The sequence below is a fragment of the Haemaphysalis longicornis genome, unplaced genomic scaffold (genome assembly GCF_048455015.1).
Source record: "Haemaphysalis longicornis isolate Haplotype H1 unplaced genomic scaffold, Haemaphysalis longicornis Haplotype H1 scaffold_4, whole genome shotgun sequence".
In the NCBI taxonomy this organism is placed as follows: Eukaryota; Metazoa; Arthropoda; class Arachnida; order Ixodida; family Ixodidae; genus Haemaphysalis; species Haemaphysalis longicornis.
The window spans coordinates 173,876,111-173,890,296 of NW_027526361.1; positions in this window are offsets into that span (position 1 = coordinate 173,876,111).

A 14,186-nucleotide genomic window follows, 5' to 3' on the forward strand; every position below is an offset into this window, starting at 1 on the left:
CTATGCTCGACTATCTGGGTGTCCTTAGCGAAAACCTGAGTGCTATAACGAGGTGTGAAGTGAACAATTGCGGATTTGCTGACGGGGCGTAAGGATTTGTGGCAGCTAAATAGGATAGGATTCACTGTAATGTGATCGGAAGCCTGTTTCAGTAGGGGACAAGTTTTACCCTGCATCGGCCGCAAATCTATAAAAACAAGCAAAATAGCCCGTACACCATCTTGATCTGAGAGAAAGAATGAAAAAAAGCCTACGAGCCCAACGCAGCCACAGCTTGCCATGTGTTGCAGCGTAGCACCATTGCCGCATATCAGGTGAGTCGCATCGTTTTCAATGATAGGGCGGTGCCCGGCAGTGTTCCCCTAACAGCGCGGCGTGATTCCACTGGCGCTGATTTATCGAAGCAAGAAGCAGTCGCGAAGAAGCGAGCAATAGCGGCATGTGTGCTGTACTGCTAGGCCGCGCCTGCGCTGTGCGCGGTCTCGACAGCAGGCGCCGCGCAACCAGACGGCGCAGCGATTGGTTTTGGCCGCCGCTCCCGTGGTCCGTTTTCTTCAGCTCACGGCTGTACGTGTAAGAGGAAGGCTATAAACGGAGCTATTCAATCCCAACTGAAATTTTCATGAAAAATGTTTATTTGATTTGATTGATTGATTGTAGGGTTTAACGCGCCGACGCAACGCAGCCGATGAGGCGCGCCATAGGGGAGGGCTGCGGATTAATTTTGACCATCTGGGGATCTTTAACGTGCGCCGAAATCTTGTACGCACGGGCGTTTTTGCTTTTCGCCTCCATCAGAAAAGCGGCCGCCGCGGCCGGTCATGATAGAAGTAAACATATAAACACGAAAGCTGTGTTTGTAAGGTTCCTCGTCCTCGTAATTCTTGCGCTGGCTGTTTTTTCAACAATAAAGAAAGCAGTAAATAACACTTAAAGATAACGTACATCTATTTAAAACTAGTAATGTTTCTTCGGAAATATACTGCTACCCCGTACCATCCACAAACCAATGCACTTAACGAGCGTATCGCACGCTCCTTACCATGATTACCATGTTTATCTCCTCCGACCATAAAAGCAGGGATGAAATACTACGTTTCATAAGCTACACATCTTACACTGCCGAGCATGGGGCAACCGGTTACAGTTACTTATATCTCGTGTACGAATTCACACCACGAACTCATTGGGACAACATGCTACCGTTCTCCTTCCCCAACGAGATATCGGGTGCCATACCCTGTCGTTGGACAACAAGAAAAAAAGCTCGCGGAAAACAGCTCGCCTGCGTTTCCCGCCTTCTGAATGTCGTTCCAAACTAGATATGACGTTTGCACCGCAGTGTATTGTATTGCAAATGTGGTTGGGTCTGCGGAGTGAGTTCCTTCACAAAACATGGTTTGTACAGTGAGTTTTTCTAACCCGTACTGTAAAGTGGTGCTCGGATGACCCAGTGAGTAAAGCAGGATTTATTTACATGGCCCGTTTGACGATCATATATGGGAGCAGAATGCCACCACGAAGTCCGTCAGAAAGCGTTTCCTCGTTCGATTCGTCATTCGGGCTACTCTCTTGAAGACTGATTTATTTTGTTTAGCCCGTACCATTAACTGTACAGAATAGCATTGAACTAGACTGATGGTGTAGCAAAATATTATAGAAAGCAGAAGAGCAAAGTATTTTAAGCAAATAGCATTTGTATAACTGCAGATTCCAGAACTTCGTACACAAAAAATCTCGACAATATTTGTGAAACGCAGATGACCACAGCGAACGCTTACACGAGGAAAGAGATACAAAGCCTCATTCCAAGCATGGCACCACCACCAATAGAACGAACCCAGTGGAAGGAACACAAGGACGACCACTGGGCCAATTTTGCTGCATTACCTGCTGGAAGTGTTATTGGGTCTTTAAAGGGGCACTAACACCAATTTTTGGTGTCAACATTATTGCACAGTTCGCCTCTTTTACACAACAAAATACCCTGCGTGAAATTAGAGCGGCATGCGACGCGTGGAACATACTTCAATTTGATCTGATATATCGCGCCGACGGAACAGCTCGCGGAGCGGTGCGCAGCAAGTGGACATGAGCGTGACGTCACTCCGTGAGAGGGAAAAGAAGTGGCGTAGCCGTCTGCATCCAACGCTCGTCAGAAACTCGTGACGTCACTTCACGCGCACGGCCCGGTGAGCTGCGATTGGGCCCTGGCGTGTGTGTGTTGTGTGTTCTGGTCAGAAAGTGTTTTCCAATTTTATAATCATCAGAGAGTACAGATTTCTTCTTGGTTATATGGGTGAACGTCGTCTTTGAGAAGTTAATTTTCATTCACCACTGGGCGCACCAATTATGCAAGGCTTGCAGACATCGATTAATTTTGATTTGGTGGTTTGCGGTATTTACGGGAGCGTAAATTAAACAATCGTCTGCAACAATTTTGATCTTAACCGGGCTTTCGACAACTGTGGAAATATCATTTATGAAAATAAAAGCAACAAAGGACCAAGAACATCACAAGAAAGCTAAAATCTTTACGCAGGCAGTAGTAGTAGAACCGTACTGGTTCGTGAAGTGGGCGTGAACACTCAAGCACTATCGTCTAACAGCTAGAATCCCACAGTCGTATAGAGTTCGTGGTGCAGCCTATACGAGAAAACTTTGGAGCACTTTCAGTTTAAGAAGACGGAAGTCGCTGAAGGCGTAGCTGCGCTGCAGCCGTAAAGAAAGCACCCAGTTTGTACAGCTGTATACACCGAACAGCCCCAGCTGCATCTCCGCGTACTTCTTCAAACTGAAAACGTTTTGTTGCGTGTGCATAGCCGCCTTCGAGACTTAACCGCTATTGGTCGTGCTTTGATTGTTGCGCTTTGTAAATGGGACCACCGAACACGACGGCGAAGAAATGTGTGTGCTTGTGCTTTGGTCGCCATATGGGACTTACCTCCGATTCTGGCTTGTCCTGACCTCACCATTTGGCTGATGGCCTAATAAGGTCACCCTTCCTGCGTGAAGCCAACTTCAGCCTCCATTTGGCAGAACGCAAAAATATGCTCCTTCAATTCCCGCTTTCCATCTTCAGGGCTAACGATGAGCGTCCCGTATCTGCTCCCTTCGCTGCAACTGCCGTCCAAAGGCAGCAGCGTTCTCCCGCCCCTGTCACATAATTGCCTGTCTTCTCCCCCACCCACCTCTCCCGCTTTTCGCCTGGCGTCTCACCGCTCCTATGCTAAGCATGGTAGAGATCTGTTAAGTTTATTTTCTGCGTTATACTGCTCACGCGTCATTTATGGAAACCTTTCATGCCATCTTCTACTTGGAATGCAGCCACAAAGTCTGGTGCGAGCCTTTCTTGTATTTTGGGCCAAAATGCTGTATTTAAACCGTATTTAGAGAACGAATTGCTGGAACCACCAACTGACGAGACAGTGCGTTGAACGCGGGCATCGGGTTCGCGCTGTTTTCGGACCCAGTCGCACGTCTGCGCACGTTGGCGCTCCTTTCTCTCCAGTTCTTCTTTTTCGGATTGAACGACACACCTTCGCCCCATAGCGCGTCTTATGTTCAACTGCTCTGAATGCGGAAACTGCCTACAAGTGGCACCACAACCACCTGTAACTCGTTCATTAACATGCGGAGGCAATTTTATAAAACCTAGCAATTTAGAGCTCCACTGTAAAAGCTTCACCGTCTTCGGGACGGCCGCGGAGAGTGGAAGACACAGTCGATGACGACTGCCGCTGTTGCTGTTGCGGTTGACGCGGTACGGGCCAGGCACGCTTCCGCGAACTGTCACGGCGCCAGAACGGCGCCACTGGAGATGGGTTCAGAGAGGCTTATCACGCGCAGGATGCGACCGTCGCTTTTTGGTGTGCTCCCGCAATCCTGTCGACTGCCGTTGGAGCCCAGTCTGTTGGTCAATCAAGAGTGGGCACTCCCGCAGACTGGTCGACTGCCAATCTACAGTGGACATTTCAGTGCCGATGTTCAGTTACGATGTATATACGTCCGCCCAGTGGTCCTTTTCGCTTCCCGATTCTTTCAGAACGCACGCATTCTTCGTTGCTTCCAACTTATTTCCTTGATCTTAAGACTCCTGATGATGCATCCTGTCCTCTTCTAGTGCCGCTAACAGCCACTGGAGCAAACTTGCGGCGGATTTTTACCCATGGTTTTTTCTGCGGTGCAAGGCACCGCATGACATACTCCGTTGTAGAGCTTGTTAGTAGTCTGGGAAGCAAATCGCCTGGTGTTGCGAATGTTGAGTTGGTTTCCTCCAGGTATCATTACTGCAGCATAAATGGAGACAAGGACCAAAAGAAACTGTTAAAAACTTTAAGAACTTCCAAAACAACAAGCAAGAGACGTTTGGGCTTGGCTACAGAAACCTTGTTCACAATCCTTGTACGGGTACGGAACAAGGCTACCGAAGCCTTGTTCACAAGATTGTGAACAAGGCTTCCGTAGCGAAACCAAAACGTTTCTTGTTGATTGTTTTTGAGGTTTTTAACAGTTCTTTTAGGTGTCTCTCATGAAGTGAAAACGAAGATGACTACAACAAAGTAGACTCGCTCTGCGGGTATGTTTCAAAGCACGAGACCCCACATTCACGACCATCCAATCGTAATCAGCCAGCGACAACGGCTGGCGGCAGAACCAATCCCGAGAAGAACACGAGAGAGAAGAGAGACTGTGAAGTGTGGAGCGGGACCGGGATGCACCGCGGCCGGGTGACCGTACCTGCGCCGTGCCCCAAGAGGTCCTCCACGAGCGCAACCTTCAAGACATCTTCTCCACAAGCGAGTCGTGTCGCCGGGCATAAGTGAAAGACAGCAACACTTCAAGAGAGCTGCGTTCGCCACGACGGTGACGGCAGCTCGGAGCGCGCTTTACTGCCACGGCATCGACCCGCTACGTGAACATTTCAGCGCTTCCACGGACCTGTGGCGGTAATAACTACTAACTGCGTCCTTCACCGTAATTCCCGGATGGTGACTTTTTCCTGTTTGAGTCCGTGTTGGTTTCCTATACCGCTTTGCCATATTTTCTGTAGTGTTCCTCTACTAGTTCCGCATTGCTCTTTCCTTCATTGTTTGTATAATGTTTGGGTTTCTAGTGTTATAAAAACTAGTCTCGTTCACAAAGCTTTTTCTTCTAGTTAATATTGTCCCCCCAACCTGACAGTGTCCCATTTTTACTACAACATGTATCCCAACCAGACGGGCATCCTTCAAACCCTCGACTTCAGGTATCATTGCTGTACTTTGATCTCAGAATATCTATAATTTTTTTTCTCCCATAATTTACACGACATGTTTACTGGTGGGAATTAAGGGAAGAAATTAAGGGGATGGAAGGAATGGTGGGAAGGGAAGGAACAGATCAAAGATTTGTGTTCACCGCTTTGTTTTAGTTGCTGACATGATTGTGTGACAAGATTGTCGCAAATGTGGGAGAGTGGCGCCGCTGCTGGTTTTACCCCTATGAAACCGTCGTCAACTAAAATATTGCACCATTTTATTGCAACTCAGCTACTACTAGCCATCTTCTTTTTCAAACTGAATTTTTACGCCAACTTCAACAGTCAGTCGCTTCCCTAGAAGGCAGTTACACAAAATCAGAAGCCTACCAAAGTTAAGTCAGTTTCTACCCACCGCAACAAAACACAGAAACATGCAGGCGCGCGTACGCTATTTAGAAGCTACGCAACGGAAGTGTGCTTGCTCTTGGTAAGTGCTCATATTGTTTTTATCAGAGAAGGTGAACTATGTCCCGTCAAAAGAAATATTTGTTTTGCATGCGTAAGTATGTAACCCACGACAGATCTTCCACGTCATCAAGAGCATGGCCAGATTGTCTTGCACTGGAGGTGCTGATCCTTCCTGTTGGTAAGGGGGCGAGACGATAGATATTGGTTTGCTTTCTATTCTCCCCAGTCGGGGTGGGGCAATCACTAGTGTAATTGTCCCCTTGAAACCACTCCCCAATGCCATTATATAAAACTGGAGAATCAATCGACCCCTTGTTATGCTGCATGAAACATCCCTAACCGACCGTGCCAAAAAAGGCATATCCCTACTCCTAAAAGGTAAAGTTTGATTCACCTGCCCTGCACACAGAGAGGATTGTGTGAATACGGATTTGAATTTGGCTGGGTGCACTAGTCGCGTGTCTTTATATCATTGTATTGTATTTTTACAGATTGCGACGAAAAGTGAATCAAAGACAATGCTTAGTAATGCGCGCTCGCTGTTTACCGTGAATTACACTTCAGGAATCACAGCGTTATATCAGGACTCTCTTAACTCGTCTCCTTCTATCAGGCTTCTTTTAAAACCTGTTTTGCATCAGGATCAGTCCTCTAAGAGATAGTCAGTATTTTCCAATGAGCGTGTCGTCCGGTAACTAAAGCTGAATAAAGCAAAATTCCCAGGCTATCAACCGCAGGTGATACGACTTTTCGCCGGAGCGTGTGACATGCGTGTATCACAATTAGCCCAGAACAATGAATCTGTATGACATTTTTCAGAAAACAACATACTTCGTAACCTTATGGCGCTGGCACCCATAAGAGTTTGGACGCTTGCGGATGCGGCATTCATGAAAATGTGACGCTTTCCCAGGTACTGGTAATCATCACGATATTCTAGTAACTATTTGTTGGTTATATGTACCGTGCGGGCTTAGTTATAGCTCTGGAGGACCAGCCTAATGTAGCTCCGCTGTTATCGTTTTATATGAGAAGGAATTTGAATCCCGGAAGGGTCATTTTGTGCCCTGGATTCTAAAAAAAGCAAATTTTGAGAGTTTGCACCCTGAAGTTACATCAGGGATATAAGATGCGGCGTAGTAGGAGCCTCTGGTACAATTTAAGCCCCCTTGGAATCGTTATTCTGTGCCAAAAAGTCTGCGCACGCCTTTTCATTTTAAGTCTTCATCTGAATCTGAGAATAAACTGCAATATGTCCGTGCAAAACCTTCAATTAGAACTTGTAACGACGCATATACAGGCTGAGTAGTTGGCGTTCTGGCATTGGTGACGTAACCTTTATTATAATTTTGAATGATGTAAAACGTTTTTTTATTTTGTTTTGTAGAAAAATATTAGGAATTGAAAAATAAGAACACTACAGCACAAATTGGTAAAAAACCATACATATTACAACGGCAAAAGCATTAGATGTCTCATCAAACGCTTAAAGTGACCGTATATGCTGGTGACAACCCGAATGGAACCAAATTGATGGGCACTGTAAAGAGAAATTAAATAAGTAAAATTTACATAGAACACATTTGGGTTGGCATGGGATTTAACACGGGTCACCAGGGAAGCGGCCGAGTGCGGTGACTACCGCGCTACGCTGGCGCCGTGCTAAAATGGAACAAGAATTATCGTGTTGCGTGCCGCGTGACATGTGAACGCGGCGGTGCCGCAAACACGATGCAGCAGCGAATTCTTTCATAAATCGCTGGCTGTTGCCTTCGGATCACTCAAGAGACTTGTGTGCCGAATAATGTTTGCTTACATGGAAAGGAATGTAATTGTAACGTGCCGCATCTCTAAAGGTTCCGCAGACCTTCCACTCATAAATCCTGAGCAAGATTTCACGCCGAGGCATTGGTTCCAGAAAGCGTGTCCCTCCTGGCGGATTAGTGGCATCACAATAAAATTCCCCTGAGAAGCTAAATTTTTTTTTCAACTTTATCCCCTCAAAAAAACGAAACCGTAATTTCGTTTTGATGTTTTTTTTTGTTCAACCGCTCACATCTCTATCAGGCGTGCTAAAGAGGTGGTCCTAGGTTCGACAACAAGAACTTCCGAGCTGGAATGAGCTTGTTCTTCTAGTTCGTTATCATTTCTTGGCCCATTCATTCGTCATTAAATACGGCGGGCACACGTAAATGCCTACATGCAGATGTAGACACGGTGACGTAAAAATAACGAAAGGGGGGAAAGATGCGACAACAGATCAGTAGAGAAAACGTACGCCCCTTAATATTCTCTGTCGTGTAAAACCATGTCCTAATGGGTTTAACTACAATCATGTCGGTGTACTACGACAGCTTAGTTCATCTCTCTACGCCTGGGGGTGGAAAAGCGGGTTTAATTGAGGTAGCGGAATATCTCTGATGCGCTAAATAAACGAGAGCGTCCTTGTGCCCGTACATCACTGCACGTTACAGAACCTCTGATGGTCTAAACTGATGCGTAGCTCACACTACGGCTGTCCTCTTGCCCAAGGCGCAGCTTCCGCGTGTAAAAGAAAAATCTAATGGATTTTATAGTGTTATACGCCGATGTTGGCAACGCCACAAAACCAATGGGTGCCCCACTGCGAATCCCGCGGACCTTCGTCCATAAGCTGCACCACACGAATACGCTGGCTCAACAAACTAGGCATCGCCTCCTGTGAGGCGATGGACTAGGTCTTCCCTTGCCGTGCGAACCAGAAGTCGTTTTCTTCGAGCCGCTCAAGTACACCTGTTGATGGCTTTTTATACTCGTCGCTGTTACGTTTGTTTCACGTTTTTCCGTAAAAACAAGTGGGACTCTTTGGATGGCGTAACTGTTTCTGCCTAGAACGTTCTTCACGGGAAAACCAACATGTATTCCAGAATCATGACACCTTTCGGATCATGCTTGCAACTATTTTACAAAAAAATTCTAACGGAAATTTTGAAGGGGATTTATCCTAGCGAATGATGCCGGGGAGTTCTGGTTAATCATTATTATTGCAGGAGCAACAGATGGGTCCTCTCGGCAGATATTTGACGACGATCAGCGTCCCTCTGTAATAGAAAAAGATAAGGAAAGAACAGGAAAATAGATCGGAGAGACCTCGTGGACCGAACTGCCTTCGAAAGTGGACAGAGAACGTTGCCAGGGGATGCAAGACAAAGCGCGGTTCGGCACTTGTGCCTGCCTACGGGGCGCTTCGGTCACACGGCGTTTTTACAGCAGCTGTGGTTCCCACCACGGCTTTTACACGTAGTACAAACTTATCTGCACCCATTCCAGAGAGGTAAAAGAAGAACAATTAGAAGTGAGGGGGGACGAAAGGGGAAGGCAGCCAATGGCGCTACCAAAGCGAGGTAAAGTGGCCACTGAGATGGTTAGAGCGCTAAGCATCGTCGACCGCTGAACGTGGTACGTGCGAGAAGCTCGGCGTTGTGGACACCGAAGCCGGATCGAGGTGTGCGCATGAGGACGAACTTAATTCACGATAAATAGGGCGCAGACAATGACGGATTCTTAGAGATACACCAAGGGATCTCCAAGTAATGCTTATTTAAGGTAACTTACAGTTCATGTTAACCAAGCCGCCGTCCTTATAGCACTTCTTGTAGGAGGTGCTTACGCGTCGTCTTAGGCAGTCAAATACTCGAATGCGAGTAGAAAAAGACAGGAGCGTACGTTAGCTATCCCGTTGACAAGCATATTTAGCCCATACGTTACCATGAACTGCAGCGGAAATGCCACAAAAAGTAAGCAATATATTCTAAACATTTGTAAATTTACTGAAAAGACGTTTTTGTTGGTTCCTAACTCTAGAAGTATCACACCTTCGCTCCCGCGGAACATGCTTTGAATAAAAGCCAGCATGGTCGTTATAGTGCCCTATCACACGTGTATATTGCGCCTGTTTTTTCACCAGTTAAAGCAGCGACGCCGCTTTAACAGGGCTCGGTGCGTAGTGCTTTTGGCAATGCACACGTTCTTATAGGGGTAGTTATTGTTAAAGGGCCATAGGACCTTCCCAGTTTGCTGTCCGACTGCCTATATGGGGCCAGGGAAAGTATTCCACCAATGCAAAGGTTTCTACTTCCCAAGCTGGCTTCAAATGGGTTCGTGTACAGCGAGGTGGCCATAGTATTTGTTCGGCGATTCTGCTTGGGGCTTTCTGCAATGTATTCCCTGCTGCTGTATTTGTTTACGATTAGTTCTCTTCATTTTGATGTTGGCGCATGATACAAAGAGTGCGCCATCAAAGTCGTCTCTTTCGGTCTATGTCACGAGCTGATGTCACGGGTCGTTTCCTTAATTTGTAGACGTATCTACGACGAAACTTGTGCATTAAGAGTAGGGGGGGGTGCTCTCGCCGCCCTGTTGGCTTGGGCGTACTTCCTACGTCCATCAAAGAGGTGGTGCTCACAAGAGAGGACGCAGCTGCTGTTTTCGTTGCACTTAAGTCGATGGGGGCTGTAGAAAGAGCAAACGTCCAGAAGACGGCAGCCACTGTTTCGTAGGGGAAGAAGGCTCGCCATTCAGAAAGCTCCTTGAGAGGGAGAAAGACGGGGACGGAACCGGCAGACGGGAAGCAATAGTAGGCAGAATACGCAGACGTCTGGGATGCGTTGGACAGAACAACCCCGCTTGGGCTGCTTGCAGGGGCACAGACGGGAGAAACCAGGAAGCAACCGCTGTAGAAACACGCCCGGCAACTTCCCGGCCATCTGAGACCGCGAGCAGCATCATCAGTTTTTCTAGCGCCTCTTTTTTGTTCCTTCACTTTTCTTGGTCACTTAGCCGTGACACCCCCCTTCAACGTTATTCGCGTCTCTCCTCTGGGGGTTCAGCCTCCGGCCGCACGGACCAACTACTACGGCACGAACAGCAGCCACGCGGTCGATGCTAGGAACTTCAGCGTGCAAACGCATTGCGAGCACTTGTGATTGGTCACTGTGGTTTCGGAAACTTAGAGAGAGCATGTTTCATTGGGCTGCGTTTTCATTAGGTCGCTGTTTCATTAGGTTGCGTGAATCCCTGAACAATTCCTTCATTACTTCCGCATGGCTAGCAAACATGACTTTCTGATCAGAAATCTTCGTGTTGGCTTTTATCTTTGGCTTCTGGAAATTATGCCCAACAGAATTTTCTTCCGTTTCGCTTTGAGAGGCTGTTGCTTACAATAAAATTTAGCAGCAGGTTTTTCAATACGAGTTCGCTGCGTTGACACTCACTCTGGCAAGCTATTTTTCCCGCGAAGATCGCTTTGGGTAAAAGTAGTATCACCGCCTTAGAAACTGAAGCTGGGCTCCTGCCAAGAATGCAATGTTCCAGGCACACCAGTGGTTTGGAGCACAGAGCGTGGATGGAAGAGAGAATGAATTACACTATTTTGTGGGGCACTGCTCTCAAAGTGCAAGAAAGGCGACATGACAAGGAATAAAAACACGGAACTAGAAAAAATGAAAATTATTGCGCGTCTAATAAACACATGTTTATTTGAACAGGAATAGTGAGAATTATTTTCACACTGTTAATGAACTAAACCTTAATCACCAAGCGCTATCAGTTTTCTGTTACACAAAATTTCATCTATTCTCGGACAGGAAAGGGTTGTGCGATTTCTCTTTGCCGGAGAAAAGATTAGGAGACACAAGTGTCAGAAAGTAAACATTGTTCTTTTTATTTACAGCTGCTCGCTCCACCGCTATCCCTTAGAAGAGAATGTACAAGCTTACAGTGAAGGATATAATAACTTACTCTGTACATTAAATATGCAGAAGCAAAATAGCGCGGTAGTAATTAGCAATACTTTTTATAACAATATTTTCACGAAAAGAAAAACCATGCGTATTTATAAATATACATGCACTTACATAACAAGAGGTTTGCCCTCTAGTTGCCCGCTCATGACACGACGTAGAAGCTCAAGTGACGGCCCTGTTGTTAACAGGGAATCCCATTCACTCCGAGTCATCGGAACGGGGCTGATTATTACCCCCAAACGTAGGATACAATTGTGTTTACCTAAATACCCAATAAAGTGAAGGGGAGCAGAGCCTCCCTGGTAGCCAAGTTGCTGTGGCATCATAATGGTATTCTGAAGGTCGTGATTACGGCTCCCACCTTGGGAGCACAATTTTCTCCGCTTCCTTTCGTTTGTTTAAAGAAGACAACGTATTTCAACACTTCAAACTGATGAATTCTTTCACCTATGCCTTTCTTGGCCTTCTTGAGTGTTAACTTTCTGCTCTGTGCCCAGGGACATATGCAAGACAAAGCTAAACTTCCCACTACAAAACAGAACGCACGTGAATATTACTGAAATATTACAAAACATAAAAAAATGGCATCTACATAATGAGATCACATAAGAAATAGAAGAAACATACAAGGAGAAACAACAGAATGAGCAACGACAATTCTATTGTGCACAACGGACTACAATTTTTACTGCTTTTGTGTATTTCACACCTCAATGCAATTGACAAGCTACCTAGAGTCCACGCGCCATCAATTAAATGCCGCACAGTGATGTACTTAAGCGAAAATAAATATCAGAGCGCCACACTAAAATACTACCCAAATATTTCATTTGAGAGCGCTTTCATAAATGCATACTCCGTAAGGTCCGGCACTGTACCTTGAGGCTATGTACTGCGATTAGTTACGGTTGGTGAAAAGGAGCGTCGCTACACATTCACGTGAACACTAGGCTCACATTTCTAACAGTGTAAGAACGCAATGGCGGTCGGTTGGCTAAGTTTAGAACGTAAGTTTTGTAGTAAGGCACTACTACTTTACCCTAGTATATTGGGCAAAATATAATTAAACCCCGTTCCCCCAAGTGCGAAATCTCCTAAAACAAGAGAGCTGTGGTTCTCTTGCCGCGTCTTGAACGTGAACGGGCGCTTGTCTGAATGCGGCAGCACCATCGCTCCACAAATCCTCCATTTTATGCAAATAAATCGTCAGCTAAACGTCAGCAGCGGCATGCTCCCTCCTCCCTACCTACCTTAGCGGGAGGGAGAGGGACCCGCCCCTGCGAGACCACGGTGCCCTCTCTTGGAGGATCTGGAAACCTGATCCTACCTCTGCGTGACACACGACCTATAATAGACAGAAGAAAAGGCTGTACTTACATCAGCTCCGCTGGTAAAAATAACTGAAGGTCTGTGCCTACATGGTTCCTTAGGGACGCGTTTCCACCTATTTCTTCTGGCGGAGAAACATGAGGCTTGATCTGCTGCTGATGGCTTTCTCCCTCTCCGAACATCCGCCACGCAGCGCTTTTCGCACGTTCCTCCTACACCGCTCAAGCCACGCTTATCGCCTAAACATCTGTCATCATGCTTACAGGCTTTACACCAGTACTGGCTTCCTGCCGCTCATGTCTTTTCGTCGCCGTCAATCCCATTACGTCATGGCTTTAGACCCACACTGCTCTGCGCTCTCTGAACATTATTTTTTTTGCAAGGTGTGGGGACGATGATGCAACGCATCATGAAGCCGTACGACAGACGGCTGCGGATGAGGCAGCCGTGCGTACGCAGCGCAATCGCTGGCTATGCTACTGCCAGCATGAGGCTCGTATTGATGTCCCCCTGTCTGAATGCGCCCGGTTTTTCTACCGGTTTTCTTCTCCGAATCGAAGGCGGAAATTTTTTATGACCGGCCCCTTCACTTTATGATGCTCATGTAATAATAGGGAGTTTTAGAATACCATGTTGTACCGTGTGTACCATGTGTTTCATGTGTACCCGGACACGATTCGGCATGTGCGCATTTGTTCGGGCATAGGGTAACGTCGTTCCGCTACGCGGGGCCCTCGCCTCGCCCTGCCAGCGCGCGCATAAGCAATCGGGTCCCGGTAAACACGGGACACACGGTAACACTGTACGCACGTCAGGCTAAAACTCTCTAATGACTTCAGTGTATCCAAGTTACGTTGTATTTTTAGTTTATTTTAAGTTTGAAACCTCAGAAAACCTCATGGTGACTTTGTCCAGCTGTATCAAATTAACATAAATCCTACATGAGTCCTGTGCGCAAGTAGCTTGGTTTGTTGAGGTGAATCCTCCCATAGTGCTATAATCATTGCAACAATGTTTTAGATTACTCGCCGAAGTACCTGGCGATGTCCGGGTGGGCCAATTTGCATATATGTATAACACATGTTGAGATGCAACAAAAAGGATAGTTGAGTGAGTTGGTGGGCCTTCATGCTGAAGTCTAGAATCGCTAAAGCACGAGGGACGCAGAAGAATGCGCAAGACAGCGCCCCTCTTGTGCATTCTTCTGCGTCTCTCGTCCTTTCTGCGCAGTTGCACTTCATTTTATTAAGTTGTTCTTTGCTTCTCATAATTAGTTCTCTGTACAGTTCTACAAGATTACGAATTCAGGCCTGCTCTCAATACGTCGGTTCCTATCGGAAGCGTGTGGTAAATCAACAAGGCTG